A 17,946-nucleotide genomic window follows, 5' to 3' on the forward strand; every position below is an offset into this window, starting at 1 on the left:
CTCTCCTCACCCTTCTTGCCTTTCCCTCCTCATTCTCTCCCTCTTCTCCCTTCCTTTCTTCCATCTTTTCTTTCCCTCTTCTCGCCCTCCTTGTCTTTCCCTCTTCCCCATTCTCTCCTTCTTCCCCCTTCCTTGGTCCCCCTTCCATCTCCATCTCTTCCCTCCTTCCCTCCCTCCTCATTCCGTCCTCCCTTTCTTTCTTCCATACTCCCCCTTCCTTTCTTCCACCTTCCTTCCTCCTGTTGACTCTCCTCCTCTTGCCCTCGTCCCTCCCTCCTCATCCTCTCCTTCTTCCCCCTTCTTTTCTTCCATCCTCCATCTTTTCTTTCCCCCTCCTCACCCTCCTTGTCTTTCCCTCATCCCTCCCTCCTCATTCTCTCCTTCTTCTCTCTTCCTTCCTTCCTTCAATAGCATTTACTGAGCGCTTCCTATGTGCAGAGCACTGTACTAAGCGCTTGGAATGGACAATTCGGCGACAGATAGAGACCATCCCTGCCCGACGACGGGCTCGCGGTCTAAACTCCATCCTCCATCTTATCTTTCCCCCATCCCTCCCTCCTCATTCTCTCCTTCCTCTCCCTTCCTTTCTTCCATCCTCCATCTTTTCTTTCCTCCTCCTCTCTCTCCTCGCCCTTCCCTCTTTCCCGCCTCCTCATTCTCTCCTTCTTCCCCCTTCCATCTCCGTCTCTGCCCTCAATAATAATAATAACGTTGGTATTTGTTAAGCGCTCACTACGTGCCGAGCACCGTTCTAAGCGCTGGGGGAGACACAGGGTCATCGGGTTGTCCCACGTGAGACTCCCAGTCTTCATCCCCATTTTACAGATGAGGTCACTGAGGCACAGAGAGGTGAAGTGACTTGCCCGAAGTCACACAGCTAAGGGGCAGAGGCGGGATTCGAACCCATGACCTCCGGCTCCCCAGCCCGGACTCTTTCCACTGAGCCACGCTGCTCCTTCCCACCCTCTCTTCTCGCCCTCGCTACCGAGTGCTCCTTGTGGGCAGGGAAGTTGCCTACCAACTCCGGCCTAGGAAGCCGAAGGTCGTGGGTTCTAATCCCGGCTCAGCCACTTGCCCGCTGTGTGGGCCTTGGACAGGTCACTTCGCTTCTCTGGGCCTCAGTTCCCTCATCTGTCAAATGGGGATGGGGACTGTGAGCCCCACGGGGGCCGGGGGCCGTGTCCAACCCCATTTGCTTGCCTCCACCCCGTCGCTTAGTCCGGTGCCAGCGCTCAGCAAATACCGCAGTTATTAGTAGCCCAGGGCGCCGCACCCAGTAAGCGCTCAATGAAAGATCGCACCTCCACCCCTCGTCTGCTGTGTGACCTTAGCCAAGTCATTTGACTTCTCCCTGCTTCAGTCGCCTCGTCTTTAAACTGGGGATTGAGACCGTGAGCGCCAAGCGGGACAGGGAGTGCAAATCCAACCCCATTTGCTTGGATCAACCCCAGCGCTTAGTACAGTGCCTGGCACACGGTGAGCGCTCAGCGAATACCAGCAATTACGGCCTGCGCGCAGTAGATGCTCAGCAAATATCACAGGCGCTGTTATTCTAGCGCTCGGTTCACAGTAAGCGCTCAGGAAATGCCACGGTTATTATTAGCCCGGCGCTATTCACACATTAAGCGTTCAGTAAATATCGCAGTTATTATTAGCCCAGGGCTCTGCACACAGCAAGCGCTCTATAAACACCATCGATCGAGGGATCGATCGAGTCGAGAAGCAGCACGGTGGAGTGGGGAGAGCCCGGGCCTGGGAGTCGGAGGTCGTGGGTTCCAATCCCGGCTCCGCCGCTCGTCAGCTGGGCGACTGTGGGCCGGTCACTTCACTTCTCCGGCCTCAGTGACCTCATCTGGAAAATGGGGATGAAGACCGGGAGCCCCACGGGGGACGACCTGATCACCTCGCATCCCCCCAGCGCTCAGAACAGTGCTTAGCACACAGTAAGCGCTTAAAAAATCCCATCATCATTATTATTATTCTCTGGGCCTCAGGTCCCTCATCTGTATCGAATACCAACATTATTATTATTATTATTATTATTAATAAAAAGGGATGGAGACCGTGAGCCCCACGTGGGACGGGGACGGCGTCCAACCCGATTTGCTTGTTTCCACCCCAGCGCTTAGTACAGTGCCTGGCACATAGTAAGCACCTTAGAAATACCAGAATTCTTCTTCTTCTTCTCTGTGCCTCAGTTCCCTCATCTGTAAATTGGGGATTGAGACTGTGAGCCCCATGTGGGAAGGGGACTATGTCCACCTCGATTTTTTTGTCTCCACTCCAGCGCTTAGTACAGTGCCTGGCAAGTAGTAAGCGCTTAACAAATGCCATTCTTCTTCTTCTTCCTTCTTTCTTCTTCTTCTTCTTTCTTCTTTCTTCTTCTTCTGGAAAATGGGGATAATAATAATGTTGGTATTTGTTAAGCGCTTACTACGTGCAGAGCACTCTTCAAAGCGCTGGGGGAGATTAACAGGGTCATCAGCTTGTCCCATGTGAGATGCACAGTCTTCATCCCATTTTCCAGATGAGGTCACTGAGGCCCCGAGAAGCGAAGTGACTCACCCACAGCCACGCAGCTGACAAAGTGGCAGAGAAGCAGCGTGGCTCAGTGGAAAGAGCCCGGGCTTGGGAGTCAGAGGTGATGGGTTCGAATCCCGGCTCTGCCACTTGTCAGCTGGGTGACTGTGGGCGAGTCACTTCACTTCTCGGGGGCCTCAGTGACCTCATCTGGAAAATGGGGCTGAAGACCGTGAGCCCCACGTGGGACAACCTGATTCCCCTGTGTCTCCCCCAGCGCTTGGAACAGTGCTCTGCACATAGTAAGCGCTTAGCAAATACCAACATTATTATTATTATTACTATTGAATGGATGAATGAATGAATGAATGAATGAATGAATGAATGTCACCAGTCTGATCATTACGAAGTCCTTCCTCCTTCCCCCCGCGCCTCAACGACTGCCTAAGCCCCGCCCCTCCACGCCCTCATTGGCTACTCCCCGCCGTGACCACGCCCACCTGCCCCAGGCCACGCCTTCCGGCTCCTCATTGGCTACTCCCCGCCGTGGCCCCGCCCACCCAGCCCAGACCCCGCCCCTCTCCTCCCTCATCGGCCCGGCCCCGCCCCCGCCCCCCCAGGCCCCGCCCCTCCCTCCCCTCATTGGCTCCTCCCACCGCGTCCCCGCCCACCCCTCCCCCCAGGCCCCGCCCCCCTCCCGCCGTCCGTCTCTGCGATTGGCCGTCGGGCGGGGCGAGGCGCCCTGCGATTGGCCGACGGGCGTGCCGGGGGGGCGGGGCCCGGGCGCGGGGCCTGGGAGTGACGGCCGGCGCGGCCGGCGGGGGAAAGTCGGGTCCGGAGCGGCCGCGGCGGGATCGGAACCGACGGCCCAAAACCCGGAGCCGGATCGGCCGCGCTCCGGACCGGAAGCGGCCCCGCGTAAGTGCCCCGCCACCTCGCCCTCCCGCACGGCCGCTCACTACGTGCCGGGCTCCCTACTGAGCGCCCCCGCCACCCCGGAAAGCCACCCTAATCCACGCCCTGGCATTTCTTAAGCGCCCACTCTGTGCCGAGGGCTGTTTTCGGCGCTCAGGCGGGCCTAACGCTGGCTAGGGTCCCAGGTGGTGGGTTCGAATCCCGCCCTGGGGGACCTCGGGCCAGTCCCTTCTCCGCACCTCATGGGCCAAATGGGGATTAGAAACGGGGAGCCCCACATGGGACCGCCGGAGCCCCCTGTATCTCCCCCAGCGCTTAGCGCAGTGCTCTGCACAGAGTAGGCGCTTAAGCGTGCGTTCATTCAGCCGTATTTACTGAGCGCTTAAGCGTGCGTTCAGTCAGTCGTATTTACTGAGCGCTTAAGCGTGCGTTCATTCAGCCGTATTTACTGAGCGCTTAAGCGTGCATTCATTCAGCCGTATTTACTGAGCGCTTAAGCGTGCATTCAGTCAGTCGTATTTACTGAGCGTTTAAGCGTGCATTCATTCAGCCGTATTTACTGAGCGCTTAAGCGTGCATTCAGTCAGTCGTATTTACTGAGCGCTTAAGCGTGCATTCATTCAGTCGTATTTATTGAGCGCTTAATCGTGCATTCATTCAGTCGTATTTACTGAGCGTTTAAGCATTCATTCATCCAGTAGTATTTATTGAGCGCTTATTCATTCATTCATTCAGCCGTATTTACTGAGCGCTTAATCATTCAGTCAGCCGTATTTACTGAGCGCTTATTCATTCATTCATTCAGTCGTATTTACTGAGCGCTTAATCATTCATTCAGTCGTATTTACTGAGCGTTTAATCATTCATTCATTCAGTCGTTTTTACTGAGCGCTTAATCATTCATTCATTCAGTCGTTTTTACTGAGCGCTTAATCGTGCATTCATTCAGTCGTATTTTTTGAGCGCTTAATGATTCATTCATTCAGTCGTATTTACTGAGCGCTTAACCATTCATTCATTCAGCCGTATGTATTGAGCGCTTACTCTGTGCAGAGCATTGGACTGAGCGCTTGGACAGATCGGTAACAGATAGAGACGGTCCCTGCCCTTAATAAGAATAATGGTATTCGCTAAGCGCTTGACTATGTGCCGGGCACTGTGCTGAGCGCCGGGGTGGAGGCCAGCAGATCCGGTGGAACAAGTACCAACGTTGTCATCAGTGTTATAATAAGAATGATGGCATTTGTTAAGCGCTTACGATGGGCCCGGCACTGCTCTAAGCGCTAGGGTAATAATAAGAATAATGATAATAATAAGAATGAGGGCATTTGTTAAGCGCTTACTATGGGCCCGGCACTGTTCTAAGCGCTGGGGTCATAATAAGAATGAGGGCATTTGTTAAGCGCTTACTATGGGCCCAGCACTGTTCTAAGCGCTGGGGTCATAATAATAAGAATGATGGCATTTGTTAAGCGCTTACTATGGGCCCAGCACTGTTCTAAGCGCTGGGGTCATAATAATAAGAATGATGGCATTTGTTAAGCGCTTACTATGGGCCCAGCACTGTTTTAAGCACTGGGGTCATAATAATAATAACGATGGCATTTCTTAAGCGTTTACTATGGGCCGAGCACTGTTCTAAGCGCTAGGGTCATAATAAGAGCGATGGCGTTTGTTAAGCGCTTACTATGTGCGCACTAGGGTAATAATAATATTACTGCTGGCATCTGTTAAGCGCTCACTATGTGCCAGGCACTGTTCTAAGCGCTGGGGAGGCTACAAGGTGATCAGGTTTTCCCACGCGGGGATCACGGTCTTCATCCCCATTTTACAGATGAGGGAACTGAGGCCCAGAGAACTGAAGTGACTTGCCCGAGGTCACCCAGCGGGCAAGCGACGGGGCGGGATTAGAACCCAGGTCCTTCTGACTCCCAGGCCTGGGCTCTAACTGCAACGCCATCCTTATCGTCATCTTGGTATTTGTTAAGCGCTTACTATGCGCCAGGCACTGTCCTAAGCGCTGGGGGTGGGTGGAAGCTAATCGGGTTGGACACAGTCCCTGCCCGACCTGGGGCTCACAGTCTCTATCCCCATTTTGCAGCTGGGGGAACCGAGGCCCAGGGCATAATAACAATGATAATGTTGGTATCTGTTAAGCGCTCACTATGTGCCGAGCACTGTTCTAAGCGCCGGGGGAGAGATACAAGCTAATCGGGTTGTCCCACTGGGAGCTCCCGGTCTCCATCCCCATTTTCCAGATGAGGTCACCGAGGCCCGGGGAAGTGAAGCGACTCGCCCCAGGTCACCCAGCTGACAAGTGGCGGAGCCGGGATTAGAACCCGTGACCGCCGACTCCCAGGTCCAGGCTCTTGCCCCTAGAGAAGTGCAATGACTTGCCCAAGCTCACCTAGCAGACAGGTGGCGGAGTCAGGATTAGAACCCAGGTCCTTCTGACGCCCAGACCCGGGCTCTACCCACTACGTCAGGCTGCTTCCCAGTAATAATAATAATAATAATAATAATAATAATAATGTCGGTATCTGTTAAGCGCTTACTATGTGCAGAGCACCGTTCGAAGCGCCGGGGGAGAGACGGGGTCATCGGGTCGTCCCCCGTGAGGCTCCCGGTCTTCATCCCCATTTTCCAGATGAGGTCACTGAGGCCCAGAGAATAATAATAATAATGTCGGTATCTGTTGAGCGCTCACTATGTGCCGAGCACCGTTCTAAGCGCTGGGGGAGATACGGGGGAATCGGGTCGTCCCACGTGGGGCTCGCGGTCTTCATCCCCATTTGACAGAGGAGGGAACTGAGGCACGGAGAAGTGAAGCGACCCCCGCCCACGGTCACACAGCAGACGAGTGGCAGAGCCGGGATTCGAACCCATGACCTCTGACTCCAAAGCCCGTGCTCTTTCCACTGAGCCACGCTGCTTCTCTAATAATAATAATGACGATGACGATGATGATGATGTCGGTATCTGTTAAGCGCTCACTCCGTGCAGAGCACCGTTCTAAGCGCCGGGGGAGATCCGGGGTCGTCGGGTCGGCCCCCGTGGGGCTCCCGGTCTTCGTCCCCATCTGACGGATGAGGGAACTGAGGCCCAGAGAAGGGAAGTGACTCGCCCAAGGTCACCCAGCTGACAAGTGGCGGAACCGGGTTGAGAACCCAGCGCCTTCTTGACTCCCAGGCCCGGCCTCTCTGCGCTTAGTACAGTGTCGCGCGCGCAGTAAACTCTCAGTCAATCAGCCACGTTTTATCGAGCACTTACTGTGAGCGGAGGACTGTAATAATCACCATCATCACAATAATGATGTCGGTATCCATTAAGCGCCCACTACGTGCCGAGCGCCGTTCTAAGCGCCGGGGGAGATCCGGGGGTCATCGGGTCGTCCCCCGGGAGGCTCCCGGTCTTCATCCCCATTTTCCAGATGAGGTCACTGAGGCCCGGAGAAGGGAAGCGACTCGCCCAGGGTCACCCAGCAGACGAGTGGGGGGGGGGGGGGGGCCGGGATTCGAACCCACGACCTCTGACTCCCCAGCCCGGCCTCCTCCCGCTGAGCCGCGCTGCTTCTCATCCACTCCCGCCCGTAGCCCAGTGCTGGGCGTTTAGTAACCGCTCGAACGCTGTTATTATTTAAAAACGAGGTAGAAGAGCGCTTGGAACGTAGTAAGCGCTTAGCAAATACCATCATCATGATCACTTATTATTATTATTATTCTTCTTCTTCTTATTTCTATTCTGGCAATATATTTGGGACCTCAGCGTGGGCAGGCCGAACCGGCCAGGGGGGACCAGGAGACTCCGAGGTCGTCGCGGGGAGGGAACGAGTCCGTTTACTGTCCTCTCCCGGGCGTTCAGTACAGTGCTCCGCCCCCGGGAAGCGCTCGATAAATACGATTGAACGAATTTAAGATCGATAAGCCCCGGGGCTCGTGTCCGCTCGGTCTGCGTAGGACTAGCGCCCGGTCCGGTGCTGCGCTCATACTAGGCGCTCAGTAAGTACCACCGGCGGATCGACGGACGACGGCGGCGCCGGGTCCAGGGGAGCGGTGTCGCCTCGGACGAGTCGCTTGCGCTCGTCTGGGCCTCAGTTTCCCCCTCTGGGAAATGGGGATGGAGACTGGGAGCCCCACGTGGGGGAGGGGCTCGTCTCCACCCCGGCGCTTAGCACAGGGCCCGGCACACAGTAAGCGCTTAACAGATACCGTCACAACGATGGTTCTCGGTAGGACGAAGCGGGCGGGGAATGCATCCGTTGAGAGGCGGCGCGGCTCCGTGGCTAGAGGCCGGGCGGGGGGGTGGGTTCGAATCCCGCCGGCGCCCCCTCGGCGGCTGGGGGGGCCGGGGGCGAGTCGCTTCGCTTCTCCGGGCCCCGGTGACCTCGTCTGTCAAATGGGGATTAACCGGGAGGCTCCCGTGGGACCACCCGGTGACCCCGTCTCCTCCCCGGCGCTTAGAACGGGGCCGGGCACGTAGTAAGCGCTTAACAAATGCCAACATTATTATCACGGGTTCGAATCCCGGCGGCGCCACTCGGCAGCTGGGGGACTGTGGGCGAGTCACCCCTCTGGGCCTCAGTTCCCTCATCTGGAAAAGGGGGACGAAGCCCGGGAGCCCCGCGGGGGACAACCTGGTGACCTTGTATCCCCCCCCCCCCCCAGCGCTTAGACCGGTGCTTGGCACCTAGGAAGCGCTTACCAACTGCCATCCTTCTTCTTCCTGTCGTACTGCACGGCTCAGTGGAAAGAGCCCGGGCTTTGGGGTCAGAGGTCACGGGTTCGAATGCCGGCTCGGCCGTATGTCAGCTGTGTGACTTTGGGCGAGTCCCTTCACCTCTCGGTGCCTCAGTGCCCTCATCTGGAAAATGGGGATGAAGACCGGGAGCCCCACGGGGGACGACCTGATCCCCTTGTGTCTCCCCCAGCGCTCAGGACGGCGCTCGGCACCGGTCACCCAGCGGACGAGTGGCAGAGCCGGGCTTCGAACCCGTGACCTCTGACTCCAAAGCCCGGGCTCTTTCCCCTGAGCCCCGCTGCTTCTCTCCCAACCCCCGGCGCTCAGAACGGATAGTGAGCGCCCAACAAATAGCGTGGCGCTCCTCAAGCGCGCCGCCCGCCCGCCGCGTGACCTTGGGGAAGTCACCTCACTTCCCCGAGCCTCGGTTCCCTCGGCTGGAAAATGGGGATGGAGACCGGGAGCCCCACGGGGGGGGGGGGGGGGGGCGGGGACCGGGTCCGACCCCGTCCGTTGGGATCCACCGGCGTTCAGTACGGAGCAAGCGCTTAGCACAGGCCGGCGTCGTCATCACCGTCGTCATCCTTCTTGAGGGCAGCGGCGGTTCCTCTTTCACTTCCGATTTCTCGACGGCGGCTTGCTGTTGCGGGAACGCGGGCCGTCTTATTTTTGAGGCGCCGCACTTCGCGGGAAGCGCCTCGGTAAATCCAGGGCCCGGGTGACCATTACCAAATAAAGTGCTCGGCGCGTCGTAAGCGCTCGGGAAATAGCGAATGAAAGGAAGGGCAGGCCGGGAAGCCGCTCGGGAAGATATGATAATAATGATGATGTGGGTATCTGTTAAGCGCTCACTACGTGCAGAGCACCGTTCTGAGCGCCGGGGGAGATCCGGGCTCGTCGGGTCGTCCCACCTGAGGCTCACGGTTCATCCCCATTTGACAGATGGGGGAACTGAGGCCCGGAGAAGCGAAGCGACTCGCCCACGGTCCCCCAGCTGCCGAGTGGCAGAGCTCCGGCTCGGTGGAAAGAGCCCGGGCTCGGGAGTCAGAGGTCATGGGTTCGAATCGCGGCTCTGCCGCTCGGCGGCGGGGGGACCGTGGGCGAGTGGCTTCTCTGGGCCTCGGTGACCTCATCTGGAAAATGGGGGTGAACCGTGAGCCTCCCGTGGGGCGACCCGATGACCCTGCATCTCCCCCAGCGCTCAGAACGGTGCTCGGCACGTAGCGGGCGCTTAACGGATCCCGGCGTTATTATTTTCACTATTCTTCCCCTCCAGCATCCTCGCCCCGGACTCGTTTCTAGGCCGCGAGCCCGTCGTTGGGCAGGGACGGTCTCTCTCTCTCTGCCGCCGAATTGTAATAGCAACGTTGGTATCTGCTAAGCGCTCACTATGTGCCGAGCACCGTTCTAAGCGCTGGGGGAGATACGGGGTCATCGGGTTGGCCCAGGTGAGGCTTACGTTTTCCAATCCCCATTTTTACAGATGAGGGAACTGAGGCTCAGAGAAGTGAAGTGACTCGCCCGAGGTCACCCGGGCAGACGAGTGGCGGAGCCGGGGTTCGAACCCGTGAGCCCCGACGCCCGAGCCCGGGCTCTCCCCGCCGAGCCACGGAATCGTACTTTCCAAGCGTCCGGTACAGCGCCCTGCACCCGGCGAGCGCCCGATGGATCCGCTTGAGTGAACGGAAGCGGATTTGGGCTCCGCCGGGGGATGGAACCGGGAGTTTAACTGGATCCCCTCGGGTTCCGTCGGTTCATCCTCTCACTCGGTCGCACTTACTGAGCGCTGAGCGCCGTACCGAGCGCCGGGGAAGGTACGGTAAACCGGCGAGGGAGCTGCCCGTGACCGGCTCACCGTCTCGGGGGAGAAAGGGAGGGAAATTCTATGTCATGGAAAGGAATCAGAATATACCTTATATGGCAGATATTTTTCACAAAATCATTTCCAGGAAGTTAGCGGTGAAGATTCGCAGCGCCGGGGCCGGGGCGGGGGGGGGGGGGGGGGTTTCTTTTTAACGTGTCAAGGGAAACGACCGAAGCGTGTTTTTTAAATAGGCGTATGTTTTCGGCGTCTTTTCAGCCCAAGGTGCCTGCGCTCCTTTCTTGGGGCCTGTTTTGCCCCCCCGGTTCTAATTCGGCCCTTGGACGCCGAGGCCCCCCAGTGAGCCGGGTTGCCGGCGGAGGGTTGCGCACGGGGCGGGAGCCCCGGGAACCGGCCGGGGAGACCGGATCGTGGGGGAAACCAGCTGGGAGAGAGCCTCGCGGAACGGCTGCTGTTTTCTCAGGCTTTGGGAAGGGACGGGGGAGAGAGAGCTGTAAGAGACGGTCGGTCGGGTGCTACCTTTTGAGGGCTTACTGTGCGCTGAGCACTCTGCTAAGCGTTGGGGAGAGTACGCTGCAACGGACGCAGCGAGGCCTAGTTGACAGAGCCCGGGCCCGGGCGTCGGAAGGACCCGGGTCACCTTGAGCCGGTCACTTCGCTCCTCCGTGCCTCAGTCTCCCCGTCTGTAAAATGGGGATGAAGACCGCGAGCCCCACGGGGGACCCCATCATCCCGTATCTCCCCCGGCGCCGAGAACCGTGCCTGGAGCACAGTAAGCGCCGAATAAAACACAGTAACGTCGGTGTCTGTTAAGCGCTCGCTACGTGCCGAGCGCCGTTCTCAGCGCCGGGGGAGATACGGGGGTCATCGGGTCGTCCCGCGGGGGGTTCCCGGTCTTGGTCCCCATTTGGCAGATGGGGGAACCGAGGCCCGGAGAAGTGAAGCGACTCGCCCACGGTCCCGCGGCCGACGAGGGGCGGAGCCGGGATTCGAACCCGTGACCTCTGGCTCCCAGGCCCGGGATCTTTCCACTGAGCCACGCCATTTAGACAGCAAGCCCGCTGTGGGCAGGGAATGTATCTGCCTATTGTTCTCTTGTCCTCTCCCAAACGCTCAGTACAGTGCTCTGCACACAAGTGAACGCTCAGTGGAAACGATTGACCTACCGGCTCACTAAACGCGCCGGCTTAGATTTTCGTCTCAGTGCTCGGCGTCGCCGGGATTTTTTCTAAACCTACCCCCGATCGAGTCATAACAGTGACGAGGCTGGCCCTTAGTGCGGCTCAGTGGAAAGAGCCCGGGCTGGGGAGTCAGAGGTCGTGGGTTCGAATCCCACCCCCGCCCCTTGTCAGCCGCGTGACCGCGGACAAGTCACTTCCCTTCTCTGGGCCTCGGTTCCCTCATCTGGAAAATGGGGATGAAGACCGGGAGCCTCCCGCGGGACGGCCCGATGACCCCGTATCTCCGCCGGCGCTTAGAACGGTGCTCCGCACAGAGTGAGCGCTTACCAAATACCAATTATTGGTAAACGCTTGTTATGTGCCAGGCACCGTTCTAAGCGCAGATCGGGTTGGACGCCGTCCCTCTCCCGCCTGCTTCATCCCCATTTTCCAGATGCGCGAACCGAGGCCCAGAGAAGGGAAATGACTTTTCCGAGGTCACCCCGCGGACGGGCCCAACACCGCGCTCCTCTCGGCGCTTAGGACAGCGCTTTGCCCGTAGTAAGCGCTTAACGCACGCCGTCATTATTCTGCAAAGTGCTCTTCTCCATCCCAAGTTCCTTAAACCCTTCTCAGGCCACCGAGCGGCGGTATTTATTGAACGGAGCGCTTGGGTAGCCAGGGAACGTGTCTTGCTACCTTATTATATGGTACTGAGTGCTTAGCGCAGCGCCCCGCGCGCAGTAAGCGCTCAGCAAATGCGCCTGAATGAATGAAGGAAGGAGGACTGTAGCCCTCGGGGATTTCTGCGGCCGCTGGGGCTTTGAAATTGAGGATGGTCTCTCATCCGCCGCTCTCCGACCGCTCGAATCACTCACACGCGATCTCGCTGCGTCCGGGTATCGTTCTCTCGCCCGGTGCTCAGCACGCAGTAAGCGCTCAATAAGTACGATTTGACTGCGGAGAAATGTTCAGTGTGAACGGAGCCTAAGAAGGACCCGTGTCTCTCCAGCGTGCACTTGATAGAAGGGAAATAATAACAATGATAATAATAACAATAATAATCACGTTGGTATTTGTTGAGCGCTCACTACGCGCCGAGCACCGTTCTAAGCGCTGGGGGAGATCCGGGGTCATCGGGTGGTCCCCCGTGAGGCTCCCACTCTCCATCCCCATTTGACAGATGAGGGAACTGAGGCCCAGAGAAGTGTAGTGAGTTGCCCACGGTCACCCAGCTGCCAAGGGGCAGAGGCGGGATTCGAACCCGCGACCTCTGACTCCCAAGCCCGGCCTCTTGCCACTGAGCCCCGCTGCTTCTCAGAATGAGAACCGAGAGAAAGGAGCCTGGGCTGGGAGTCAGAAGGTCGTGGGTTCGAATCCCGGCTCCGCCACTTGTCTGCCGCGTGACCTCGGGTCAGTCACTTCACATCTCTGGGCCTCAGTTCCCTCGTCTGGAAACCGCGGATTGAGACCGTGAGCCCCACGTGGGACGGGGACTGTGTCCGACCCGATTTTTCCCGGATAATAATAATAATGTTGGTATTTGTTAAGCGCCTCCTATGTGCAGAGCACTGTTCTAAGCGCTGGGGGAGACACGGGGGAATCGGGGCGTCCCCCGCGGGGCTCCCGGTCTTCATCCCCATTTTACAGAGGAGGGAACTGAGGCCCAGAGAAGTGAAGCGACTCGCCCACGGTCACACGGCTGACAGGTGGCGGAGCTGGGATTCCCCCCCCCCCCAGCGCTTAGTACAGTGCCTGGCACATAGTAAGCGCTTAACAAATCCCGTAATAATAATAATTATTATCATCGGGGGCTTTTCCTCTCCCGTTCTCATTTTCACCAGAGTCGCCTTCTCAGTTGCGACTCTCAGTTAATGATTTCAAACCACCCAGGGGGGAGACGGTAGGGGCCCCGTGCTTTAGGGAAACCACGTGACCCAGCGGAAAGAGCCGGGGCCCGGGAGTCAGGAGGGACCTGGGTTCTAATCCCGGCCCGGCCCCGCGTCCGCTGGGTGACCGCGGGCGGATCCCTTCACTTCTCTGCGCCTCGGTTCCTTCCTTAAAATGGGGTTACGTCTGCGAGCGCCCCCGTGGGACGGGGGCCGCGGCCGGCCTGATCAGGCCGTATCCACCCCGGCGCTTAGTACAGTGCCCGGCACGTAGTGAGCGCTTAAGGAATACGGCGATCGTCGTCAAGATCGGTTTTGGCAACGAGGTGGGCGAGAAGCGGCCCCGAGGCGGCAGGAAATAGCCGCCGGGGTCCATGCGGTTACACCTGCTTCCTTCCCCCTCCCGGGGCGGGGGGGGGGGGGTGTCGTCCAAAAGGTGCTCGGGCTGCTTTGGACCCTCCCCCTCCTCTGGGCCTAGGGCAGATCCCCGACCGGTCGGCCTTTCCCCGTCTCCCCGACGGTGGCTCGGCCAGGAGACCACACCGTCTGAGCGCCGGCTGGGTGTACGGCACCGGACCGAACGCGCGGGAGGACGCCCGGTCCTGTTTTTTGAGCGCTTACTGAGTGCAGAGCACTGTCCTGAGCACTTGGGAGAGGATCGTGGGACAAGAGGACGGGACGTTTCCCCCGCGGGCTTCCAGGCCGGAGGGGCCGCGGAGGTGGGAGGCCCACGACGAGCTCAGGGTCTAGAGGGGAAGGCAGACGGGAATATCAATAAATTGTGGACATAAGCGGTGCGGGGGTGAAGAAATGGATGATGTTGGTATTTGTTAAGCGCTTACCAGGCGCAGAGCGCCGTTCTAAGCGCTGGGGGGGATACAGGGTCGTCAGGTCGTCCCACGTGAGGCTCCCGGGCTTCGTCCCCGTTTTCCAGATGAGGTCACTGAGGCCCAGAGAAGTGGAGCGACTCGCCCACGGTCACCCAGGCGACCGGGGGGGGAGGCGGGATTTGAACCCACGACCTCTGACTCCCCAGCCCGGCCTCTTTTACTAAGCTGCTTGGATCTGTTAAGCGCTTATCTATGGGACAGGCACTGTACTAAACACTCGGGCAGATCACCCTCGGCGGTGTTTATTGAGCGATTCCGGAGCGCGGAACCCTGGACCGAGCACCTGGGAGAGGAGAGTATGGCAGAGTCGGTGGACACGTTCCCTGCTCACAGGGAGGTGTTGGTCTAGCGAGGGAGTCGGGCGTTGAGAGGAGCAGCGCGGCTCAGTGGAAGGAGCCCGGGCTTGGAGTCAGAAGGCACGGGTTCGAATCCCGGCTCCGCCACTTGGCAGCCGGGGGGACCGTGGGCGAGTCACTTCACTTCTCTGGGCCTCGGTTCCCTCATCTGTCAAAGGGGGATGAAGACCGGGAGCCCCACGTGGGACGACCCGATGACCCTGTGTCTACCTCGGCGCTCAGAACAGTGCTCTGCACATAGTAAGCGCTTAACAGATACCGACGTTCTTCTTCTTCTTCTTCTTCTTCTTAACCAGTTATCATCGTTATTCACTCCCATTTTACAGGGAGGCACCGAGAAGAGAAGTGACTCCCCCGAGGTCGCTCAGCCGACGAGGAGCAGAACCGGGATGAGAACCCATCCCTCCGTCCCGTCTCCCCCAGCGCTTAGAACGGTGCTCTGCGCAGAGTAAGCGCTTAAATGCCAACGTCGTTATAATTAGTATTAAGATGAAAGAAAATCAGGTCGGACACAGTCCCACGTGGGGCTCCCGGTCTAAATCATTCATTCAGTCGTATTCATTGAGCGCTTACCGGGTGCAGAGCACTGGGTGAAGCGCTTTGGAAAGCGCGGTACGGGCAGTCAATAATGTTGGTATTTGTTAAGCGCTTACTACGCGCAGAGCACTGTTCTAAGCGCCGGATAATAACGTTGGTCTTCGTTAAGCGCCTACTGTGTGCCGAGCGCTGTCCTGAGCGCTGGGGTAGTTACAGGGTCGTCAGGTCGTCCCACGTGAGGCTCCCGGTCTGAACCCCCATTTGACAGATGAGGGAACTGAGGCCCAGAGAAGGGAAGGGACTCGCCCACAGTCCCACAGCTGCCGAGAGGCCGAGGCGGGATTCGAACCCATGACCTCGGACTCCCAAGCCCGGCCTCTTTCCCCTGAGCCACGCCGCCAAAAGAGGCGATCCCTGGCCGCCACGAACTCCGCGTCACCAAAGGGTGGAGGAGTTAATCTCCGTTTTTCAGACGGGGCGGCCGAGGCCCAGAGAAGTGAAGTGATTCGCCCCAGATCCCACGGCGGCCAGGCGGCCGAGGCGGGATTCGAATCCAGAACCTCCGATTCCCAGGCCCGCGCCCTCTCCCGCTAGCCCGCCCTGCTTCCGGCGGGACGGATTATACAGAACTTAGCACGAGGCTTCGCTTTTAGGGTTTTCTTTGTTTTGTTTCTTCCCGTGGTATTTATGAAACACTTCCTCTGTGGCAAATGTGCCGTCCCGAGTAGTGGGGTTGACGTAAATTAATTAGATCGGACCCGCGACGGGGGTCACGGACCCAACAGGAGGGGGGGGTCTGGTATTTCATTCCCATTTTCAAGGCGAGATCGCCGAGGCCCAGAGACGTGAAGTGACTTACCCACGGTCACGCGGCCCACGGGCCGCGCGCCCCCGGGGCCCCCGAACCACGAGGCCGCGCTGCTTCTCCGGTTAGTTTTTGACGTAAGTCGGGCCTTTTCCGGAAAAACGGCCCCCGAACCCCACGTGCGAATCTCTCCGATAGGAAGTGGCATCCGCAGGTGCGTCTGCTCCGTGGCCGAGGCCCCTCGGTTTCCCCACTTTAACGAGTCTTTCGGCCCAAGGAATATCAATCGGGTTGGTGTTGGTGAAGCGCTTACTACGTGCAGAGCACCGGTCTAAGCGCTGGGGGAGATCCGGGGGGGATCAGGCCGTCCCCCGTGGGGCTCCCGGACTGCATCCCCATTTGACAGATGAGGGAACTGAGGCCCGGAGAAGTGAAGCGACTCGCCCACGGTCCCCCCAGCCGCCAAGGGGCGGAGCCGGGATTCGAACCCATAATAATGATGTTGGCATCCGTTAAGCGCTCTCTATGTGCACAGCACCGTTCTAAGCGCCGGGGGAGATACGGGATCATCGGGTCGTCCCACGGGAGGCTCCCGGTCTTCATCCCCATTTCCCAGATGAGGGAACCGAGGCCCAGAGAAGTGAAGCGACTCGCCCGCGGTCCCCCGGCTGCCAAGGGGCCGAGCCGGGATTCGAACCCATGACCCCCGACTCCCAAGCCCGGGCTCTTTCCACACTGAGCCACGCTGCTTCTCTGTAGCCTTCGCTTTTTTCCTAGGTTTCACCCGGATTTGGCAGGAAGTCTTGAAGGTCCATCCGTGCTGTTTATTGAGCGCTTACAGCGCGCAGAGCATTGTACGGAGCGCTCGCCAATTCATCCGTTCATTCAGTCGTATTTATTGAGCGCTTCCTGCGTGCAGAGCACCGGACTAAGCGCTTGGAATGGACAGTTGGGCAGCGGATAGAGACCGTCCCTGCCCGGCGACGGGCTCCCGCTCTGTACTGAACGCCCCAAGGAAAATAAATAGACGAGTCGCGACAGAAGTAGCTGCGTGTAAACAATACTGAGAGTCACTCTGGCGCTTGTTTAGCGCTTACTACGTGCCAGGCACTGTACTAAGCGCTGGGGTGGATCCGAGCGGATCAGGTTGGACACAGTCCCCGCCCCACGTGGGGCTCCCGATCTCAGTGCCCATTTTCCAGCTGAGGGGCCCGAGGCCCAGAGGGGTGAAGTGACTTGCCCAAAGTCCCACAGCAGAGAAGCGGTGGAGGCGGGATTAGAACCCGGGTCCTCCGGACGCGCTACCCACCAGGCGGTGCTGCACGGATGCCCTTTAAAAAATGAAAATGAGTTTTGGTAGCGGTGACTAATGTTTAAAGCTGAAAAACATTCGACTGAGCAGAACAGGGGTTTCCCGAAACCAGCAACCACCCGGAGAAGCGGCCTGGCTGAGCGGAAGGAGGCCGGGCCGGGGAGTCGGAGGTCACGGGTTCGAATCCCGGCCCCGCCACTTGTCTGCTTCGGGCAAGTCGCTTCACTTCTCTGGGCCTCAGTTCCCTCGTCTGTAAAATGGGGAGGAAGACCGGGAGCCCCACGGGGGCCATCCCGATGCCCCCGTATCTCCCCCAGCGCTTAGACCGGTGCTCTGCACATAGTAAGCGCTTAACAAACACCGACATTATTATTATTAATAATGATATTGTGGTATTTCCTAAGCGCTTACTATGTGTCAGGCACTCTTCCACGCGCCGGGTGGATAGGAGCGATTCGGGTCCCCGTCCCACCCGGGGCTCGGTCTTCAGACCCATTTTATGGATGGAGTAACCAAGGCCCAAGGAAGGGAAGTGACTTGCCCGGGGACGTCCAGCGTGGCTCAGGGGAAAGAGCCCGGGCCGGGGAGCCAGAGGTCATGGGTTCGAATGCCGGCTCTGCCACCTGTCAGCCGGGTGACCGCGGGCGAGTCGCTTCACTTCTCTGGGCCTCGGTTCCCTCGTCTGGAAAATGGGGATGAAGACCGGGAGCCTCCCGTGGGACGACCCGATGACCCCGTCTCTCCCCCGGCGCTTAGAACGGTGCTCGGCACGTAGTCGGCGCTTAACGGATACCAACATTATTATTATCCAGCAGAGAAGCAGCCCGGCTGGGATGAGAAGCAGCGTGGCTCAAAGGGAAGCAGCGCGGCTCAGTGGCAAGAGGCCGGGCTTGGGAGTCAGAGGCCGTGGGTTCGAATCCCGGCTCCGCCGCTTGCCAGCTGGGGGACTTTGGGCAAGTCGCTTCACTTCTCTGGGCCTCAGTGACCTCATCCGTCAAGTGGG

At 58.7% G+C, this 17,946-nt stretch overlaps 1 protein-coding gene across 1 annotated transcript in view; it reads left to right on the forward strand.

Moving 5' to 3' along the window:
• The first annotated feature begins 3,361 nt into the window (after positions 1-3,361).
• STK17B (serine/threonine kinase 17b) overlaps positions 3,362-17,946 on the forward strand; it is a 40,456-nt gene continuing 25,871 nt past the window's right edge. The window contains exon 1 of the mRNA XM_029069299.2: positions 3,362-3,438. The gene's annotated coding sequence lies outside the window, so the exon portion shown is untranslated. The remainder of the gene's footprint in view (positions 3,439-17,946) is intronic.

The sequence above is a fragment of the Ornithorhynchus anatinus genome, chromosome 7, assembly GCF_004115215.2.
Source record: "Ornithorhynchus anatinus isolate Pmale09 chromosome 7, mOrnAna1.pri.v4, whole genome shotgun sequence".
Classification (NCBI taxonomy): Eukaryota; Metazoa; Chordata; class Mammalia; order Monotremata; family Ornithorhynchidae; genus Ornithorhynchus; species Ornithorhynchus anatinus.